At 39.7% G+C, this 22,014-nt stretch overlaps 1 protein-coding gene across 3 annotated transcripts in view; it reads right to left on the reverse strand.

Annotated features, from left to right (window-relative positions):
- LCLAT1 (lysocardiolipin acyltransferase 1) overlaps positions 1-22,014 on the reverse strand; it is a 193,810-nt gene that overhangs the window by 20,358 nt on the left and 151,438 nt on the right. The gene's annotated exons all lie outside the window — the stretch shown is intronic.

Here is a 22,014-nt window from a genome sequence, read left to right on the forward strand (position 1 = left end):
CTCAAGCAGAGGTCAGTGCTGATGATCTAGCCCAACTGTTGACTAAACAGCTGCTTTATGTGAGCCAGAGAGGGGGAATCAGGATGGAAACACTGCAGTAAGTAAAGTATTAAAGAGCAGATGCTTTCTTTGAAGATATTCATTAGGAGACAGGAAGTAGAGAAAAGTGCTTCCATCCAGGGATCAACTCCTACGAATTGGCATAAAAAGTCATTTGAGTAATAACTCGACTTTCTGTTTAAATTAAAAAATGTAAGGAGAGTTAACATCTGGATGAATAGCTACTATGAAACTTGAGCTGTAAGAATAACAAAAAATTAGGGAAGTAAATCAGTATATGTAGTGGGTTGAATGGTCTTTTTCTGGTATCTCAGCTAGTAAACAATAAGCCAGCAATCCAGGAGACCCCTGTTCAATTCCTGGGTCAGGAAGCTCCCCTGGAGAAGGGATAGGCTACTCACTCCAGTATTCTTGGGCTTCCCTGGTGGCTCAGATGGTAAAGAATCTGCCTGCAATGTGGGAGACCTGAGTTTGACCCATGGGTTGGGAAGATGCCCTGGAAGAAAGCATGACAACCCACTCCAGTATTCTTGCCTGGAGAAACCCTGTGGGCAAGAGGAGTCAGGCAGGCTACAGTCCATGGGATCTCAAAGAGTCAGACACCACTGAGCAACTTAAACACACAGCACAGTGGGTTGAGTTTTCTCTTCCCCAAAATTTACTGTCCAGCAAAACTTCAGAATATGACTTTATTGGGAAATAGGTTCTCGCAGATGTAATTAAGGTTAAGGACTAAGATGAGGCCACAGTGGATTAAGGTGGACTTTAAATGCACCTTAAAAGATGTCCTTTTAAGACAGAACAGGGGATCGTGTAAAGATGCTGGGAGGACTAGAGTTATGTAGCCAAGCTAAGGAATGCCAGGAGCCAACAAGCTAGCGCAGGCTAGGAAAGATTCTCCCTTAGAGCTTTGGGCAAGGGTATGGCCCCTGCCAGTACCTAGATTTCAGACTTATCTTTTTTATTTTCAAGGCATCAAATATGTAGTGATTTTTTTAATGGCGGCCTAGGAAACTGATACAATACACATTAAGCAATATTGAATGTCAAGGATTGCTTCTTTTTTGAGGCTTTATTTTGGGAAAGGACATTTCTTCTAGAGATTTATTGTACTTTTGAGTTATAAAGTGGCATTTTGAGAATAAAGAGCAAGGTCACCTAACTGTCAAAGACAGCTGTACGGAAAATGAACACTTTGTTTCCTAAATTTATCTGAGGAAAGTAGCTACAGGTTCTTATGGAGAATGCAGAGCTACCATTTTATGGCAATTCCTACAGACTGCTGAGACTTGTTCCTTAGTTGAGAAAGAGAGGCTGTGCCAGTGGTTATTAGCCTTCAGTGGCCTAAGTCACCTGGGGAACTAGCTGAATATGAGGAGTCCTGGACCTCATTCCCAAGATGCTCATTTAACGTGTATGGGTGAAATCAAGGAATCTATGTTTTAATAGGCACTGCAGGAGATTCTGATCTGATGTAGAGGGTTGGAGGGCCACACTTTGGAAAACATAAGGATGGCTCTAAGCAGAGGAGTAAATGTAAATGCAAAAGTGTAACATTTCTATAGTGAAACATAGGAGAAAATCTTTGTGACCCTGATCAGGCAACAATTTCTTAGGTCACAGAGAGCAAAAATAAGAAAGGAAACAGTGGAGAAATTGTACTTCATCAAAATTAAACACCTTGACTCTCCATAAAACAATTTTAAGAAAATGAAAAGGTAAGCTGCATATTGGGAGAAAATAATTGCAAACCATATATATGATAAAGGACTTGAATCTAAAATATTGGGCTGGCCAAAAAGTTCATTTCATTAGTGAATAAGATTGTTCAATAAAATTCTTGATGAAAATGAAAAAAAACTTATTTTTACTTACAACCTCACGGACGTTTTGGCCAACCCAATATTAAGAACTTTTACAACTCAGTAATAAGAAGACGGCTGGGTTTTCAAGAATACGTAAAAGAATGGAATTGGCATCACCAAAGAACGTATATGAAAGGCGAGTAAATCCAGGAAAAGATGCTTGATGTCTTTATTATTAGGGAAATACAAACTGAAACGACAGTGAGTTACCACTGCATATCTAACAGAATGGCTAGAACTGAAAAAGCTGACAATAACAAGTCTTGATGATGATGTCTAACAATTCTCCAGCACTGATGACGGGAATGTAACTTAGTACAGCCACTTTGGAAAAGACAGTTCGGCAATGGCCCAGCAATCACACTTTTAGGTATTTACCCAGGAAAACATTAGCCTATGTCAATCCCTGTATGGAAATGTTCATGGCAATGTTATACATAATATTCTTAAACAGTAAGCAACCCAAATAGCTATCAGTCCATGAATGGGAAAACTGTGTTATATTCCACACAGCAGAGTACCACTCTGCCATAAAAAGGAATAAACTGATAATGTAAAACAATATGGACGAAATTTAAAAAGCATTATGCTAAGTGAAAGAAGCAAGGTAAAGTCAACTACATACTGCTTAATTCCATTTATATAAAAACCTACAAAAGGCCAAGTTATAGTGACAGAAAGCAGATCAGCAGTTTGTAGAGGCTGTGGGTTCAAGGAAGAGGTTTCATGGCAAATGGGGTCCTAAGAGAACTTTTAGGGATAATGAAATACTCTGTATTTTGACTGTAGCAGTAGTTATATGACTGCATTTCTCAAAATGCATCTAACTGTACATTTAAAATGTACTTGCACTTAAAGCAAATAAATTGTACCTCTAAAAGTTGTTATTTTTGAAAGCTTATCAAATATGTACTCTAAAGTAATATGTAAGAGATACAATAAAACAAATTTGTAGTATCTGCTATAATCCAAATATAGCATTATTTACACTGGTTGGATTCTCATCAAACTAAAATGTTAGAAAACAGAGTATTTAAAGTTTGAAACAAGTCCAAAATTTATTCACATGCACTAATTTTTAATGATTTTTTTTGGTTTTAGCATTTTATTGGAAACAGAACATTTTCCTATTCAAATAAACACTGACATATTCATAAGTTTTGCATTATTGTTTTGCACAAGTTTTTCCTTTCTTGGCTAATATAATTCCCTAATTAAAAAATTATGTTAAGTGCAACATGACATTTTAAAACTTCTACCATCCTAATTTCTTTCAGGGTCACAAATAATACTCAAATGTTTTCTTGCTTAACCATCTAGAAAGGAAAAGGATTGAATCAACATACTTTTGGAGCAGTTGCAAATAATTCAATTAGGATTGACAAAGAATAAAGATAACAATAAAGTGGGAGACCATGTGTCTTGCGATCAATATTTTAGAAGCAGAGCCCTCTGATTAGATTACCACAGTGGTAGCACGGCAGGGCTTCAGTATTATCAAACAAAGCTTGTGTGCGCACATGTACACACACACACAGACACCACTGCACCCTTCAATACTGAGACAGTATATCATCTGTTCTAATAGTTTAGATTTTGGAGGATATATTTCTGCTTTTAATCAACACTAGGACATAGAAACTTATGAAACATTTGGGAACTGGTTTAACATACCCATTGTAACCTCTCTCTCCCCCCAGCCGCCCCTACCACTGCCCTCCACCAAATACTTTCTCTACCACCATCCAAAATGGAGCACCAGTCTTCTCACATACCACAGCAACTCAACAGCAGCACTCTGTCAGTGCCACAGAATACGTGACCCTGGCATCAAGATTACTTTGCTTAGCTTTGAATTATTCACACACAGTGGCCAATGACAAGGCCAGGTCAGGCTGATGGGGAGGTGGTCACTCTGTGCGTCCAGAGGCTCCTGCCCTGGAATCTAGTGCCCTCCTCGCCTTTACTCAATGGGGAAGGGTCTCATTACAGTACTTTACACAGGCTGATCTATTGACTGATTATATGATATGAATAGATTTCTTAACCATTCAACCAGTCTTGAGACATAAAACCAGGAAGAAATCTGATTTAGTCCTCCCGATGATAACTTACCTTTTCCTGGTACAACTTTTCCTCCATAGCTTCGTAACGCAAGTAAGTGAAATGGAATTTGCGGGCTCAGTTCCTAAGATTTTATATCTCCTTTCACTTTACTCATTTACATAACCTCTCTGCCTGCTGGAGGTTTTTTGTCTGCTGCCTCCTCCTTGCCCAGACACTCACTTGAGCCTGTTGGATGGGTACATGCTTTGACAGGAGTATTTGATTTTTTGTTGTTGTTGTTTGTTTACTGGGATTGGAGGCTAGTGAGGGTCCTTGGTAAATTCATGATTATTAGCTGAAAGTTGGCCCTCAGCACTGCTCGGTAACCACACTGGTTTCTTTAGTCTGTTCTGTGTCTCAACCACCCGGATTTGAGTATTTCATGCCTCTGTTTTTCTTTCAAACCTCCACTACACTTCATCATCCCTCAGTCTCATCCGATTTCTCTAAGAAAACGACTCCTGAGAAACTTCTACAAGCTCTTACCACCGCATCTACCCACCTACTTGCAGGTAAGTCCATACATATACTTTGCTTTCTCTTCTTTATACAGATGACCTGCCCACACTCCTACTTAGGGCCTGTCCCTCCACCTGTGTCTCTATTCATCCTGTCTAATCTAGTGATTCTGATGATGACATTTCTCCAGCGATAATCAATCACTCCTGTCTTGCCGATCAACATGCATGTAATTCCTCCCATCCTCCCCTATTAACACATGTCCCCTGGCTACTGCTCACTTCTGTCCTCACCCATGCAGCTAAACGTCTTGAGTTGTCTGCACTCACCATCTTCAGTCTCATCTTTCTCTTGAACCCGTGCCCATTAAGCTTTGCCAAAACTGCTCTCCAGAGTCATCAGTGACCTTCAACAAAACCAACTCCAGTGATTCCCCACCTCCTTGAAAAACTATTTCACCTTGTTCCCTGCCCTTATTAATTTCTCGCTGCTTTTCCAGACTCGCTGATCAGTGCCAAGTCTTTATTTTACTTTAGTTTATCTGCACTCATTCCCTAGGTGATCTCTTTCAGTCTTAAAGCTTATGTGCTGATGCCTCCCAAATCTGTACCTCCAGCCTGCCTCTCTCCCTTCAGACTCACGTATCTGACTACTAACTTCACTTCTCCCTTTGGATGCCTATTAGAATCTCAAGTTTAACACAGTCTTGGCTTCCCACCATGGCTGTCTCAAGGAGGAAGGTAGCTGTCCTTCCTCCAGGCCAAGAACCTTGAGTCATCCTTGCTTCCTCTCTCTCATACTCCACATGCATTCCATCATAAGGTCCTATTGGCTCTACCTAAAATAGATCCAGAGTCCAGCCAGTTCTGGCCACCTCCCCAAACTTTCTCTCAAGCTACCACCTCCCACCCGATTACTGCAAATATCTAATTGGTTTCTCTGTTTGACCACCGTCCCTTCTACAGATTCTTTTCAGCACAGCAACCAGAGTCATCCTTTCAGAATGTTAGTCATTATAACCCACCTTGGTTTCCTCACCCCATTTCACTCAGAGAAAACGCCCAAAGCCTACACTCACCCAACAGCCCGTTACCCTTCAGCACTCATTTTATTCTGCTGCCCACCAGACTCACTGCTCCAGCCACAATGAGTTCTGTGTTCTCCTTTGAACACATCAGTCACAGTCCCATTCCGGGACCCGAGCTGTTCCTCTACCTGAGATGTTCTTCCCCCAAATTGACCTTTTCAGGGGGCCCCAAGGACCCTACTTAAGATGGCAGGCTTTCCTCTTCCCAGATTTATTTTTCCTCTGTAGGCTTACTATTGGATGAACTATATTTGTTTTTACTTACTTGTGTATTGCCTGTTTTTCTGCTGCTAAAATGAAAGCACCAGAGGGGAGTAGTATTTTTGTTGCTTTTACTCACTGACTTATCTCCAGTGCTTCTTCAATATGCTCGGTGAAATAGCTATTTACTGAATACACTGAGTGAGCAGAAAGAGGGAAACTGAGCAAAGCTTCCCTCTCTGGAACACTTCTGGCAGGAAGAGCACCCAAGAATAGAGCCTTTGCTAACGGCCTGCAGGAGGAAGGGGCACGGTGGGGGGAGGGAGGAGGTGGTGGCTGGGGCTTGCTGCTGTACAGTAACTGTGATGAATGATCCTCCACACCAGAGGAGAGAAGGCAGACGGAGATTTATGCTTCTGTGCTGGGAGCATCAGACACTCCTTGCTAAGTCCCAGACATGCTGTGCTTCGGGTATTCTCCACCTCCATTTGTGCAAACACTGCTTTATATTTTTTTTAAAGCACTGGTATTCTTCACAGGTTATTGGGCAACTTGAGATAATAATAGATTTCAGGTGATATACTGGGACTCAAGATCATGTGTGTGGGGCAGTAACAGTAGGTCGAGGATGCAAACCTAGGAACATGAGGACATCTCCAGGCTGTCACAAGGCCAGGAAGCTGGGGGTCTATTCACCGTGCGTAGGCGCCCCTTACAGGTGTAGAGAGCTGAGTGAGGCTGACATTCCCCCTCTCACTCCCTTCAAATCCCCAGATGAATATTTTCTGGCTTATGGCATATTCGACAACTTTAAATACATAACGCTACTTTTAAAGTAAAATTCTTTCCTGAAATTCTGGAATGGAATACTGAGAGCTTTCTGCATCATTACTCTTGAACAACAAAAGATACGTCATTAAGCCTGCTGGCATGTTGCCCTTCATTAATTGAAGTATTACAAAGCAGAGGCATTTGTTTCCTAATCAATTCCAAACATATGTCTTTAAAGAGAATCACCAACCTCCTCAAAGCCTTGTAATTTCTCTACCGTGCTATTTTTTTCTTTCTATCCATGAGACACATAGGGTTCTCACTAGCTTGAAAAAAATTCTCGCAGAGTTGGCATTTCCATTACTCTGAAACCAGTAATTGTTGCCTTACATGACATGCCATGTCTACTCTAACCGCTGCCCAGAGGGGTCTCCTCTGCAAATGACCACAGTACTCCACGCTGTTATTTCACGTGGCCTGCCACTGGGTTCATCAACCACCTCCCCTGCTGACCAGACAAGCCGCTTAAGCCTCCTCAAACCACCCCAGACCTGTGAGGAATCTTAGCCTGACCTGGTCTGAGATTCCTCTGCTGCTGGTTCGGACTCCAAAGCACCTTCTATTTAACTTTCGCCCTACTGACTCAGGTCCCTACCAAACCAGCTTCCACACGAGAAGTAGTTCACATGGGGGCAGAGGAGGCAGTCAGCCACTCTCAGGAAGGTGGAAGCAGAGGGCCCGGCAGCAGATGGCAGCTCAGGATGCTGGACTGCCTTTCCTTCCTGCCCCATGGCCCGCCTGCCCTCTGCCGAGGGCTCCACTGAGACTATGCGTGGACACAAATACATATACTCATTCACCTCTCCCCTCCCCGGGGTTTCCTGAAACTGGAGCTAAATTGTGATCAGAAGACATCATTTAGTTGGCTTCATAATAGGCTTCATTGGTATCACATACACACAAAAATGTATTTTCAGGTTTTTTTAAGCTGCAGCAAATTAGAATATATGTTTTGGGTTCATATAGTTAATTGATGTAGCTTTAATCAATTCACATGCAGACAGCAATGTAAACTTTCTCTTGCACACATAGTGGGGAAGAGGAAGGGCTAAAAGAACCAAAAAATGAAAACCTGGGCAAAAGGGTTAGGAAAAGTTATAAGAGCAAGTGGTGGGGCCAGACGTGGATAAAGTAGGAGGAATGTTGGGGAAAAGATGATTAAGGAAGAAGAAAAAGACACCAAACAAAATTAAATTCAATATCTATTAAAGGTCCATCAATGAAAAACAGAGGGAAAACAGAAGGAAGGTAAAGGGTGAGGAAGCAATAATGGTCAAATTCAAGGAGTTAAAAAAAGTTACACTCATGTCCATGGAGGCCCCCATTTCAAAATATACATCTATAAAGCTTGTTTCTATTAAAACTGAACTTCTGGTAAAACTGAAAAGGCATATTTAAATGTGGTGAACCAACTAATTGGGATGAAAACTGACTCCCAAACCAAAGGAACATAAGAATATGTAACTTTAAGGTCAGTATTTTAATATAAAACAGAATGAGTCTTCTGTTTTCAATGAGGGGCTGTTTCAGTACATGTGACACTCCTGAATTTAGCAGTGACATCACACCTAGGTGTACAGAACGATTCAAAGAGCAAGGTCTTAAAAACCCGAGAAATCTGTGACTATAAAGATGATCTTAATATTTCTAATGCTCTGGTGTTAAAAACAATTTCCACCAGACCTTGATATACAAGTGGATAAATCATATTAAATTAAATCGGTCTGTACTTATTCAGAAAGAGATTTAATGAAAAGCCTTGGCATAGATGAATCCTCTTAATTATTACAGGCTAATATTTGTCCACAAAGAAGAATTTGTTTCAGGATTAGTCAGAGACCAGGGGAAACCAGAGATACCAATTCAATAATGGAAGGCCTAATTAAATGATAATGAATCATAATTATAATATATTGCTTTCCCCTGCACATGATTTATTTACCACAACTGCTTTTCACTTGGTTCACTAAAGAAAACTAAGTAAAATGCAATTACTAAAAATAAAAATGGAACAAAAAATAGGTAAATTAAAGCTTTGTTTTTTAAGTGTGGAGAAATTCAGATGTAACAAAAAGTTTAATGATGCAGGGGTTGGGGGGTGGGAAGTCCTGCTGTATTAGACAGGGCTGTGTTCAACTAGTACATCTAGAAACTGGATGTCTGTCCAACATTCTTTAATGATCAGGGATCTGACACCTGATGATCTGAGGTGGAGCTGACAATGTGATAATAACAGAAATAAAGCATACAATAAATGTAAGGCACTTGAATCATCATGAAACCATTCCCCCCTACCCAATCCTGGTCCATGGAAAAAGTCTTCCATGAAACTGGTCCCTGGTGCCAAAAAGGCTGGAGACCACTGCTTTAAGTTAGTCGTTGCCCTTATGTGCTTACAATTCAGTTAAGAAGACATACATCCATCAAATCAAAGGTACTGATGTAAAGTCTAGTGCATGAGTGCTAAGTTGATTCAGTCGTGTTTGACTTTTTGCTGCCCTATGGACTGTAGCCCCCTACCTGGCTCCTGTCCATGGGATTCTCTAGGCAAGAATACTGGAGTGGGTTGCTGTCCCCTGCTCGAGGACCTTCCTGACCCAGGGATTGAACCCGCGTTTCCTGCATTGGCAGACAGGTTCTTTACCACTAGCACCACCTGTGAATCCCCAGAAAGTCTACTAAATCATGGCTACAATGACAATTGCAGATCCTGTGCTAGCTATAGCTACTATGGTAAACTCAAAGTCATGGAAATACAAGATATAATCATGTGAAAAGTAATAACAAGGGAAATCACTCAAAGTTAACACAAAATTTTAAAAGAACTAAGTGCAGTGGAAAATAAATACTACGGGTGAGTTCAGAGAAGGATAAGATCTCAGGGCTTAAAGGCCTAAACAGTTCTGAAAACAAGGATATTCCGGTTTAACATATGCATGAACTAGTTCCTTGAGATTTAAAAGAAATAGCATTTTCGATATGGAAAATACAATCTAAAAGAATCAAGTAGTTATAAAAAACAAAATCAGATGTCTCAAAAAAAAAAAAAAAAAGACTAATACCATAGAGAATAGAGTTCAAAGCCATTCTCATGGATACATGGGAATTTAATGTACAACAAAGATAACATCACAGATCAACAGGGGAATGACAGATGTATAATACATAGTCTTGGAGAAAAATAAAACAGCATCCTCTCACCAACAACATATTTAAAGGAGGACTTGAGATGATAAAAATTTAAATGTAAGATACAGTTATACACTTACCAGAAGACTATTTTTCTAATCAAGTAGCAAGAAAGGTTTTATTAAAATACTTCTAAGAGCATAAATTATAAGAAAAAAATCTTAATGATTTTGATTATAGTGAACATTTCTGTTCAGTCTATATGTAATAGAATAAAATATTTGCAATACCTAAAATGAACAAGGGATTAAAATCTATAACTCAAAAAGAACCAGTACAAATCAATAAGTCACTAAAGTAATCTCAAGAGAAAAATAGAAGATATAAATATAGAAAAAGAAATGCACAAACCTAACTGGCAGATGAAAATCCTTTGAAATCAGACAACAGCAAACAAATACCAATAAGGGACTTCTTTATACAAAGTAGAATGCTGGATAATGCCAAATGCTGGTAGCAGTGAGAGGGTGATGCATTGCCATAGGGAATTAAGAGGGGAGTAATCATTTTGGAGAGCAACTGGGAGCTAGTCAAATTGGGGCTACCTAATTAATCCTCCTGACTCAGCAATTCTACTTTTTCTTGTTGTTGTTGTTAAATATTTGCTTTATTGCTGTGGTCTTGAACCAAACCTGCAGTACCTCCAAGGCAGGCCTGTAGTGTTTCAGCAGTTCTTAGGCATTGCTGTGAAAGTGCTGCACTCAATATGCCAGCAAATTTGGAAAACTCAGCAGTGGCCACAGGACTGGAAAAGGTCAGTTTTCATTCCAATCCCAATGAAAGGCAATGCCAAACAATGCTCAAACTACTGCACAATTGCACTCATCTCACACGCTAGTAAAGTAATGCTCAAAATTCTCCAAGCCAGGATTCAGCAATACGTGAACCGTGAACTTCCAGATGTTCAAGCTGGATTTAGAAAAGCCAGAGGAGCCAGAGATCAAATTGCCAACATCTGCTGGATCATCAAAAAAGCAAGATAGTTCCAGAAAAACATCCACTTCTGCTTTATTGACTACACCAAAGCCTTTGACTATGTGGATCACAACAAACTGTGGAAAATTCTTCAAGAGATGGGAATACGAGATCACCTGACCTGCCTCATGAGAAATCTGTATGCAGGTCAAGAAGCAATAGTTAGAACTGGACATGGAACAACAGACTGGTTCCAAATAAGAAAAGGAATACGTCAAAGCTTCCCAATTTCGTGGTCTAGTGGAACGCAATTTAAGCGCTTCTTGAATCTGTAGCTCCTGGGTGCTGTCCTAATAAACCCCACATAAACACCTTATTTCAATAAAGTCTCCTAAAATTTTGGTTAACAAACACAAATGTATTGATATTTTAAAAGCAAAAGGCTAAGTGAAAATGCAAGAAATAGACATCTAGGGTGTCTCATTTGTGTAAACTTAAAAATACAGGAATACAAAACAACAAAAATTTTACAGGAACAATAGAAGCAAAAAGGTACATGTTAAATAAATAACATGTTTAGAAGGGAAGATTTAACAAAATTTTTGAAGCAAGATTTAAAGCTCAATCCTCACTGCCATGGAACAGTATAATTTTAATACACATCATGGGATGGGGGAGGTTTGTCTTGGCCAGTAGAACCTATTCTAAACTGGAGTACTACAAATTCTGAGGATGAGATTATTTAGATCTCTGGTTTTAATGTGCAACATTTTAGTTTTGGGTTGTAAGTCAAATGAAACCTGTCAAAATATTTTTAAATTTAGAAACAGCTTTGCTGTGACTGCTCAGCTCAGTCCCCTTTAATTCTCACATGTGAATCTAAGGTCTTTACTTGAACTATCTTCATCTGCAAAGGATTTATATGAGGATCTATAATTTCAAGGTTTATAAAATGTTGCAAAGTAAGCATTAAAATGACTCGGAATGAACTTCACCCACCATCCCCAAAGATTAACATATTATACAGCTATAATACAATTAAATAAAACCAAGAGATTAACATTGACACTTTACTATATTAGCTAATAGTAGATTTTACTATTGATCAAATTTTACCCAAACTTTGCTTATTTGTTCCACTATTGTCCTTTCTTCTGATTCAGGATCCAATCCAGGAACCAATGTTGACAATTATTTTCTTTCAATTTGGTTTGTCTGATGTTTCCTTATGATTAAATCCAAGTTATACATTTTGGCATGAAAACTTTCGAAGTGATGATGCACTCTGCTCAGTGAAGCATATCACCATCCACTATCTTTCTCTTAAAAAACTTTTTATATTATGTTGCAGTATAGTCAATTAACAATGTGTGACAGTTTCAGGTGGACAGCAAAGGGACGTAGCCATACATATACATGTATCCTCTCATCCAGGCTGCCACGTAACAGTGAGCAAAGTTCCATATGCTGTACAGCAGGACCTCGTTGGTTATACATTTAAATATAGCAGTGTGCACATTTCGATCCCAAACTCCCTAACTATCCCTTCTCCCCGTTCTTTCCGTCCTGGCAACCATAAGTTCATTCTCTGTCTCTTTTTTGTAAATAAGTTCATTTGTATAATTTCTTTTTAGATTATGCATATAAGAGATGTCATACAGTATTCCCCTTCTGACTTGCTTCACTCAGTGTGACAATCTCTGCGTCCATCCGTGTTGCTGCAGATGGCATTATTGCACTCTCTTCTAATGGCTGAGTGATATTCCATTGTATATATGTAGCACATCTGCTTTATCCACTCCTCTGTCAGTTGACACTTAGGTTGCTTCCATGTCTTGGCTATTGTAAACAGTGCTGCAGTGACTGTTAGGGAGCGTGTATCCTTTCAGAACATGTTTTTCTCTGGGTACATGCTCAGGAGTGGGACTGCAGGGTCATATGGCAGCTCTGTTTTTAGTTTTTTAAGGAACTTCCATACTGTTCTCCATAACGGCTGTACCAATTTACATTCCCATCAACAGTGAAGGAGGGTTCCCTTCTCTCCACACCCTCTCCAGTATTTACTGTTTGTGGAGGTTTTTGATGACAGCCATTTTGACTTTTAATACAAACTGATGCAACTTGGATGGGCAACATTCACTTTCAATGTACACACTGCTGTGGTTTACGATAATGATGATAACATTCAAAGGTTATGTTTTTTCCCAGTTATTTGAACTCTGGGAATCGATGATAATATATATATATTATCACTTCTCTAAATTCTATAGCTCTTTCTGTAAACTTCTCTTACAGCACTTAACATTTTTCTAGTTTATATCAGTTTTTGTCACTTATATTTCTTGGATTAGATTATATATTCAAGGGCAGGCTGCATGTCTCTCTCTCCATATTCTCTACATTGCTTTGGACATACCACTTATACAAAACCTGTTAGAGAAATGATTCCTCTGTATTATGAAGGCTAAGAAAAAAGAAACACACTAAACCAAACAGTATGCTATGTACCTCCTCATACTATTTTTATTCGATATTCAAAATAACCCTATGAAGTGGGTACTGAATCCCAGGTTAAGTAATTAATGCAAGGTTACAAAGCCAGTAAGGGACAAGGTGATGATTTTAACCTAGGGCAATCTGATTCTAAAGCCCTGGGGAAAGGATCAAGAATTCAATATAGGGAGACAGTTCAGGATTTCTCATTTTCAGTTTGGTAAACTGAAGATCAGAGAGATTAAGTAATTTTTCAAAGAGGCTTAGAGTTAGCTGAATTAAAAAGACTAAATTTAGAAGTCAGGTTTCCTGCCTCCGAGCTCTAGTTAGCTCTTTCCATTGCATAAAAGGACTGGAGTGCAGGCCCCTAAACTGTACTTTAGTATTCTCAATAAGCACAATTTTTAAAGGTTAAGATCTAGAAGAATATAGTTGGTCTTTATGTTATCTTTTAAAAAGTCTCTCAAAAAGTTAAGTTTGGCAGCAAAAGCCTTTTAGACAACTTAATATCTTAATTTTATTTCACTGCAAATATAACTGAAATTCTTTCCGTTTCTGAAACACATTACAAACAAAACATCAATTAATCTACATTTACCCACAGGAGAAGAAACACACTATTTTAATTGAGAATGTGTCCAGTGGAAAAGGACTGGGCTATGGTATATTTTCTTGCACGTTTTTCTGAAATGGAAAAGTTTTCCATTACTCTTCTAGGTATGATTATGAATACCTAATTCTACCCGAAAGAAATAGCAGCTCACACGTGAACTTTTAAATGGTCTTTAATTGACCTGTAATAAAGTGAGAAATGGTATGGTCTATCACACTTCTAGGGCAAACTAGGTTATTTTTTATTCCAGTGAATGAACATTGTTTTAGAATAAATTTGCTACTTAATATGAATACACCTCATTTTAGTAAAGTATCTATTATATCCAGCCTGACAGAAAACTAAAGATTACTAAGTGAGCAGGATGACCATATAAATGAATATTCTCCTGTGGTTCATTCATCTCTGTCTACAGTTTTATCTCTATGGTGCTGCTACTATCCATCATTCTCTTGAAAACCCATCAATGACTCTTGGGGCAATATTTCCCTTTCTCTCTAAAGAAATAGAAATACTCTGTTATACCTGGCTCAGCTGGAGGTATAGCATTACTTTGAGTCTGACATGACTCGCTGTAAGTCTCTCTGTAGATATGGCCTCCACCTTTCTTAACCATAAGTATACATACAAAACCATTGCCTACATGGAGAAAGTTAGGAAAGGCAAATTGATAGTAACATACATTCAATAAGACTCACTCAGAGACAGAAGCTTGCACAGTTAAAATGAAGGCTGAACTTACATTTTGGTGCATCTTTCAGTCTAGGAAAAAAGCTCAGTCATTCTAAGACTGACTGACTGCTGTTTTTCTCATTTTCTCATATTCTCCTTGATGCAGCTTCTTTTGAGATCACGTGTGTGTGTGTGTGTGTGTGTGTGTGTTATTTGCCCCGAGTTCCAAGGTCAAAGTTGGTTTCAAAGTCAAACTAAGCTGTCCTTGCTTGTGGGAGACATGGGGCAGGGGGCTTAGAGTGGTCCCTGAAAAAAGACATCATTCTTTATTCTACTCGTGTCTAGAATGGTTTAAAGTAGTCACAGGATCAGATCTAGAGCCCTCTGAATGCCTACATAAGTAGGTGTTTAATACTTAGGCGCCCCCCCCCCCCAAAAAAAAATACTTAGGCATCCCAAAACTGACCTTAGAAATTCATCAACTCATATTGAAAACAGAATGCTTTTAATTTCATAGTTTTTGTAATTGTTTTGTTTGTAATTCACCAACTCAGTCAGAAATTATACTGGATTGTACAGGTTCCTCAGGAGTAATGTCTGAGTATTGCAGTGTCTTTGTATGTCATATAGCACTTACAGTTTGATGCAGTCTCACTATGGACATTGAATAAATATCTGCTGTGAGTTATAACTATTGTAACTGGCTTAATAAAAATGCCTTAGCCTTGCTAACAATCATTTCCATTAAAGTACCAATAAGAGACAGTTTAAGATAAAATGATTATTTAATCCTTTAATCAATGATTAAAACAGTGACTTATGTGGCTAAACTCTAAACTCATGACTCATATACCCTTGGGATAATTAATGATAATGATATCACACTGGCCAGAAAATTGGGTGCTTGCTTTTCTTATTGAATCTGAAGCCTAGGTGTATCTGATCCGCAGTCATGAAGCTGAAAAAAAGCTGCATGAGCTACTCATCCAAGAAACACAGAGTGGAATGCCACTTGCTAAACTATTTTATAATGTCACTAAGGCAGGTCTACATTTATAGCCCATAAGCAACCAATAGCCCTAGGGTGGTACCTTGAGCTACCTTTTACTCATGAAGCTTGAGAACAGAGTAATTTTAGGACTGACTGGGAATTATGTTCAATAAAAACTTCAGATGATTTGAAACTGTTGATAAAATTAAGCCCCCATCCTCCATTCCTAAGAAGGAATAACATAAATCTCTGTATGGTGGCCATGGAAGAAACTGAAGGTACACGAATGAGGGAGAACTATGATTTCACTAGGTCATTATTCACGGGATGGGACTCTCATGTGTATGCTTGGGCGAAGAAGTACTTGACTCTATTCAGTGGGTCTAGCACAAGATAAATTTTGAGCATTCATGAAAAGGAAGAGGTGAACTATCCTTTGATTTTCTACATTAATCTTTGTGGGCCTCCTCCTAGAATACTTCTAGCTTGATGAGTACATAAAAATGGCACTGATGAACAAAATGGAGAAGTTGAGAAGAAAGTAAGTACTTTGGTATTAGAAATATTATATTTGGGGTGATAGAGACATATCTATAAATAAAATGTCTACTTGTTGGAGATCCAGGTAGGTCAGACCTCAGGAGACAGGTTAGTTTGAAGCATACATTTGAGAATTATTAGCAAACAGATGGCAGTGGTAGTCACAGAATGGAGGCGTATTCCAAAGGAGAGACTATACTGAGAGAAGAGCCGATAGCAGAGGACAGAACTCTCGGGAATGATCTTTCTGTTGGAGATCAGAAAGGAGGAAAGGACGCCAGCAAAGGACACCTAAAAGGAAAAATAATCGTGGGGAAAATCGGCAAGATGTGAAGGTCCTGGTACATGTGTGTAAGGAAGAGTCCAAGATACCAACAAGGATCTAGTCGGCCCTACCCACTGGCATCTGCATTTGTGTAGTGCATTCTGATTACCGGTTTGGGGCACAGACTGGGAAGGAGAGTCTTAAGTTTTGTCAATGTAGCAGCAGCCTCTTGGTTATCTCCTGATTAATGTTTCCTCGTGGGAAATCAGTCAAAACTCAAGATTTTTAGGAATAAAAATATGAACCTGGCATTTAAATGGGCACTTTCAAAACATAAAGGATAATTTAGAGAACTTCATATGACAAAGGATTTTGCTCATCCATTTTTCTACCTGGCACTATCTAGATTCATTCTGATTGTTCATGAAAACGGTTACTCAATCTTTCTTTAAGGTGAAGGTTCGGTGCTACAGGGGGAAAAAACCATGTGTATTTCACTCTAAGAAGGGGGATTTATGTCACTAATGCAGAAACTATTAAATAGCTTTCAGAATTTTTTAAAAATTAATTTTGCGAGGCTAAAATTGCTTTAAATATCTAAATATATTAGATATTTAAACACTTCTTTAAACATGAAAGGAATTCCTAAGAAAAGCAACACAGAGAGAAATCTGGAGAAATAAATGTACTAAAATGCGACATGCAAATTGGTCTGCTTTAGAATAAATCTGCATATAGTGTCCCGCAGTGGTACATTTTACAAAGAGAATTAAAGCCATGAAATTAACATTTTAATGAAGCAGACAGACTACTGACGTCAGGACTACTCACTGATTGCAGCTTCCAGGTGGCCTAATGAGATGAAAATGAAGTTTATACCTTCAGCTAGTCTAGGCTAGGGCTGTTTGGAGATTATGATTGAATTTAAATTAGAAGATACTGCTGTGTGCAAACATGTTTAAGCTAGCAAGTGGTCTTTTCAAACCTTGGCACCATAAATGCTTAATAGAAAGTATTTATGCCTCTCCTCACCCTCAGCCCTCAAGCACACGTTCTAGCCTAACTTTTCCTAAGCACTGTCCTAAAACCAGTGGGAAATGACTGTACTTTGAAAAACAATAAACAGCTTCATCAGAATGATTCATCTTAATCATGTTACAGGGCCATGAAATGTAAGGATAAAGGCACATGGACACCAAGTGCCCCCTCCCACCTTAGGGTGAACGTTTCAAGCACAGGGACACCTTGGGGCAGTCTTTTTCATTGCAGGCAGCTTTTATTTTACAGTAATGCTCTCATTATGGGAGGAAATTTGAGGCTGAAATTGATCCCCTTGGGACTCTCACTCCTTTGTTCTAGTTTTGTTCTCTAAAAGCAAACGTATGATGCTATTAGCTTTTGTGTGTAATGATTTTTTGAATATTTAGAGCAGGGGTAGGCCAACTGCAGGCCAGTTCCACCTCTATTTGTGCAGCCTATGAGCTGAAAATGTTTTTTTTCCTGCCATTTTTAAATGGCTGGGAAAAAAAAATTAAAAGAGTATATTTTATGACATGTGAAAGTCATGAAATTCAAATTGCAGTGTCCATAAATAAAGTTTTAATGGAACACAGACCCTTATTCACTTGCACCACAACAGCAGAGTCAAGTAGTTGCGAAAGAAACCATATGGCCTGCAGAGCCGAGAATATTTACTATCTGGACCTCTCCAGCAAAGTTTGTCAACTCTTCTCTTAGTCCTTTCTAAAAAGTCACAGTTCCAATGAATGCAGGAAAGATTTCCAGACTACTGGACGGATTCCAGTCTGTCCTTGTCGCTTGCAGGTTGCTGAGGTCCCGGAAGAAGGAGTTGACGGGTCACACAGTTGCAGTCCATAAATGACACACATCCCTTCACCTCTGTGTGGGCCAGAGCTAGTCCTATGGTTCAGCAGCTGGAATGGTATTTGGGCACGTATGTTTCTGTTCCCCCAGGAATAAGAGAACAATATGGATGAACACTAGTAACCACCATGGCTTCTAATCAATATAAAAAGCAATCACCTGCCCAATTCCTCCCTAACCTGTAACGTCACTCCCCATAGATAACCACTTCCAACACTTTAAGCTGTTTATTCTCATGTTTACCTCCATACAGCTATGTAAAATGCCTATGCTGACATTTCCTTTTTTTTTTTTTTTTTTTTTTGCACTCTTCCTGTTATCTACTTTCTACTATGAAAAATGAGGATTTTGTAACATTTATTCCGGTTCCTTCCTTTCTCAATGGCCCTAAATACAGTTGTATCATAATCTTGGTAAGGTTAACATTTATAGTGTTCACATTAAAAAAGCAGCTATTCACAGTGTTGTTTTCTAGTTGCTGTTACATCCTTTTCTTGTGCTACTAATCACTTTCCCTGGAGTTAATAATCGTCTTGTTTTTCTGTTTGCTTCGTTTTCTAGAAACCTGCCACTAGTTCATCTCCCAACTTAGCCAGAAGTACAAATCTTCCAGTACAGTCACACACACCAGACAGTCTATCAGGTTCATCCCCCTGGAGAAGTTTTTTGTAGAACTCTCCATGCTCCTGCTCTGATCAGGACGATGGTCTCAAGTCCTGAGTCTGCAGCTGCCATCCTGGATCTCCCTTCATCATCATGCTGGAGATTCCCTTTCCTAGTTGAAATCTTATTATTGTTTTACTCTCTCTGAAAGAAAAGTTGTACAGTCTCCATTTCTAGAGATGTCATCTTTCTCTAGATTTATATGTGCTTGATCTAAAGACAAGTGGTGGGAAACGGGCTGAGTTAGCATGATTGAAAGAGCACACCATTCAAGGATGGATGTGTGGGCAAAGCCTTTGAAGTAGATGGCCACGGCTTGCTTAGGATCACTCCTGTATTTCAGAGCATTAAAACAAAAGCTTTCCGTTACTAAATGTGTATAATACATAGAAAGGAAGAAAGAGAAGGGCATTTGGGAGAAATGATTAGATTAACTGGTCATCAAAAGCTCTTAAATGAGACTCAGAACCAATGATTTTGGACAAGCTCAGAGTTTAGAACAATCCCCAGTGCATGTGTGTCCAAGTAGAAAACTAAGACGGCCAAAGATGAGCAGGATCTCAGTCCAGGATGAGGAGTACAGAAAGGATAACAGGTTACCTCTGACACAAACTTTATCTCTTTAACCATGTTACTAAAGACTGGCTTCATGAAAGAACTTCTCAAGGCTCTCTAACTCTTGGGGTTCAAATACTTGACCTGGTTGTATAGTGCAGAAGGAATGAAATAAACACTCTTCTGGAGGGGGCATTTTCCAAGCTGCTAGTAAGATTCAATAAGATCCACCATAGTAGAAAGTGTCTGAGATTTTAAAAGCTCAGTAATCTACACTGCTGTACTGTTAACACAGCTGCAAGGATAATCTCTCACACACACTTATCAGCCCATTATTTCCTGGTAAAAACCCAATGAGTCTTCTATTTCTCTATCTGAGTAAACCTACTGTAGCCTAAGGCTGGAAATCCTTTTGAGAAAGAAACTGGGTAGATAGCAACCAACCAGTCCCCTAACAGAGTTTTCACACTAATAGCCTACTGTTGGAGTTGGCCCCAAATCTCTCTTGTTCCCAAATTTATGCTATTCCTTTCTTTTGTATTTTTAGTTTTTTATTTATATGATCAGTTCAGTTCAGTGGCTCAGTTGTATCCGACTCTTTGTGGGCACATGGACTGCAGCACACCAAGCTTTCTTGTCCATCACCCTCTCCCGGAGCTTGCTCAAACTCATTTCCATTGAGTCGATGGTGACATCCAACCATCTCATCCTCTGTCATCCCCTTCTCCTCCCACCTTCAATTTTTCCCAGCATCAGGGCCTTTTCTAATGAGTCAGTTCTTTGCATCAGGTGCCCAAAGTATTGAAGCTTCAGCATCAGTCCTTCCAATGAATATTTAGGACTGATTTTCTTTAGGATTGACTGGTTTGATCTCCTTGGAGTCCAAGTGACTCTCACGAGTCTTTTCCAACACCACAGTTCAAAAGCATCAATTCTTTGGCACTCAGCTTTGGTTATGGTTCAATTTTCACATCCATATATGACTATTGGAAAAACCATAGCTTTGACTAAATGGACCTTTGTTGGCAAAGTAATGGCAGACAGACTGAAAACCACAATCACAGAAAACTAACCAAACTGATCACATGGATCACAGCCTTGTCTAATTCAATGAAACTGTGACCCGTGCCTTGTAGGGCTATCCAAGACAGATGGGTCATGGTGGAGAGTTCCGACAAAACATGGTCCACTGGAGAAGGGAATGGCAAACCACTTCAGTATTCTTGCCTTGAGAACCCCATGAACAATATGAAAAAGCAAAAGATATGAGACTGAAAGATGAACTCCTCAACTGGGAGGAGGAGTTCTCAACTCCTCATTGGTAGATGTCCAATATGCTACTGGAGAAGAGTGAAGAAATAGCTGCTTGAAAGAATGAAGAGGCTGAGCCAAAGCAAAAACAACACCTAGTTGTGGATGTGACTGGTGATGGAAGTAAAGTCTGATGCTGTAAAGAACAATACTGCATAGGAACCTGGAATTTTAGGTCCATGAATCAAGGTAAATTAGAAGTGGTCAAACAGGAGATGGTAAGATTGAACATTGACATTTTAGGAATCAGTGAACTAAAATGGACTGGAATGGGTGAATTTAATTCAGATGACCATTTATATCTACTACTACGGGCAAGAATCCCTTAGAAGAAATGGAGTAGCCCTCATAGTCAACAAGAGTCCAAAATACAGTTCAGTTCAGTTCATTTCAGTCACTCAGTCGTGTCCAACTCTTGGCGACTTCATGAATCGTAGCACGCCAGGCCTCCCTGTCCATCACCAACTCCCGGAGTTCACTCAGACTCACGTCCATCAAGTCAGTGATGCCACCCAGCCATCTCATCCTCTGTCGTCCCCTTCTCCTCCTGTCCCCAATCCCTCCCAGCATCAGAGTCTTTTCCAGTGAGTCAACTCTTCGCATGAGGTGGCCAAAGTACTGGAGTTTCAGCTTCAGCATCATTCCCTCCAAAGAAATCCTAGGGCTGATCTCCTTCAGAATGGACTGGTTGGATCTCCTTGCAGTCCAAGGGACTCTCAAGAGTCTTCTCCAACACCACAGTTCAAAAGCATCAATTCTTCAGTGCTCAGCCTTGTATGGGCAAGAATCCCTTAGAAGAAATGGAGTAGCCCTCATAGTCAACAAGAGTCCAAAATGCAGTACTTGGGTGCAATCGCAAAAATGACAGAATGATCTCTGTTTCCAACGCAAACCATTCAATATCACAGTAATCCAAGTCTACGCCCCCACCAGTAATGCTGAAGAAGCTGAATGGTTGGTTCTGTGAAGATCTACAAGACCTTCTAGCACTAACACCAAAAAAGAGATGTCCTTTGCATCATCAGTTCAGTTCAGTCGCTCAGTCGTGTCCGACTCTTTGCGACCCCATGAATCGCAGCACGCCAGGCCTCCCTGTCCATCACCAACTCCTGGAGTTCACTCAGACTCACGTCCACCGAGTCAGTGATGCCATCCAGCCATCTCATCCTCTGTCGTCCCCTTCTCCTCCTGCCCCCAATCCCTCCCAGCATCAGAGTCTTTTCCAATGAGAGGGGACTGGAATGCAAAAGTAGGATGTCAAGAGATACCTGAAGTCACAGGCAAGATTAGCTTTGGAGTACAAAATGAAGCAGG

The sequence above is a fragment of the Bos javanicus genome, chromosome 11 (assembly GCF_032452875.1).
Source record: "Bos javanicus breed banteng chromosome 11, ARS-OSU_banteng_1.0, whole genome shotgun sequence".
NCBI classification, from domain to species: domain Eukaryota; kingdom Metazoa; phylum Chordata; class Mammalia; order Artiodactyla; family Bovidae; genus Bos; species Bos javanicus.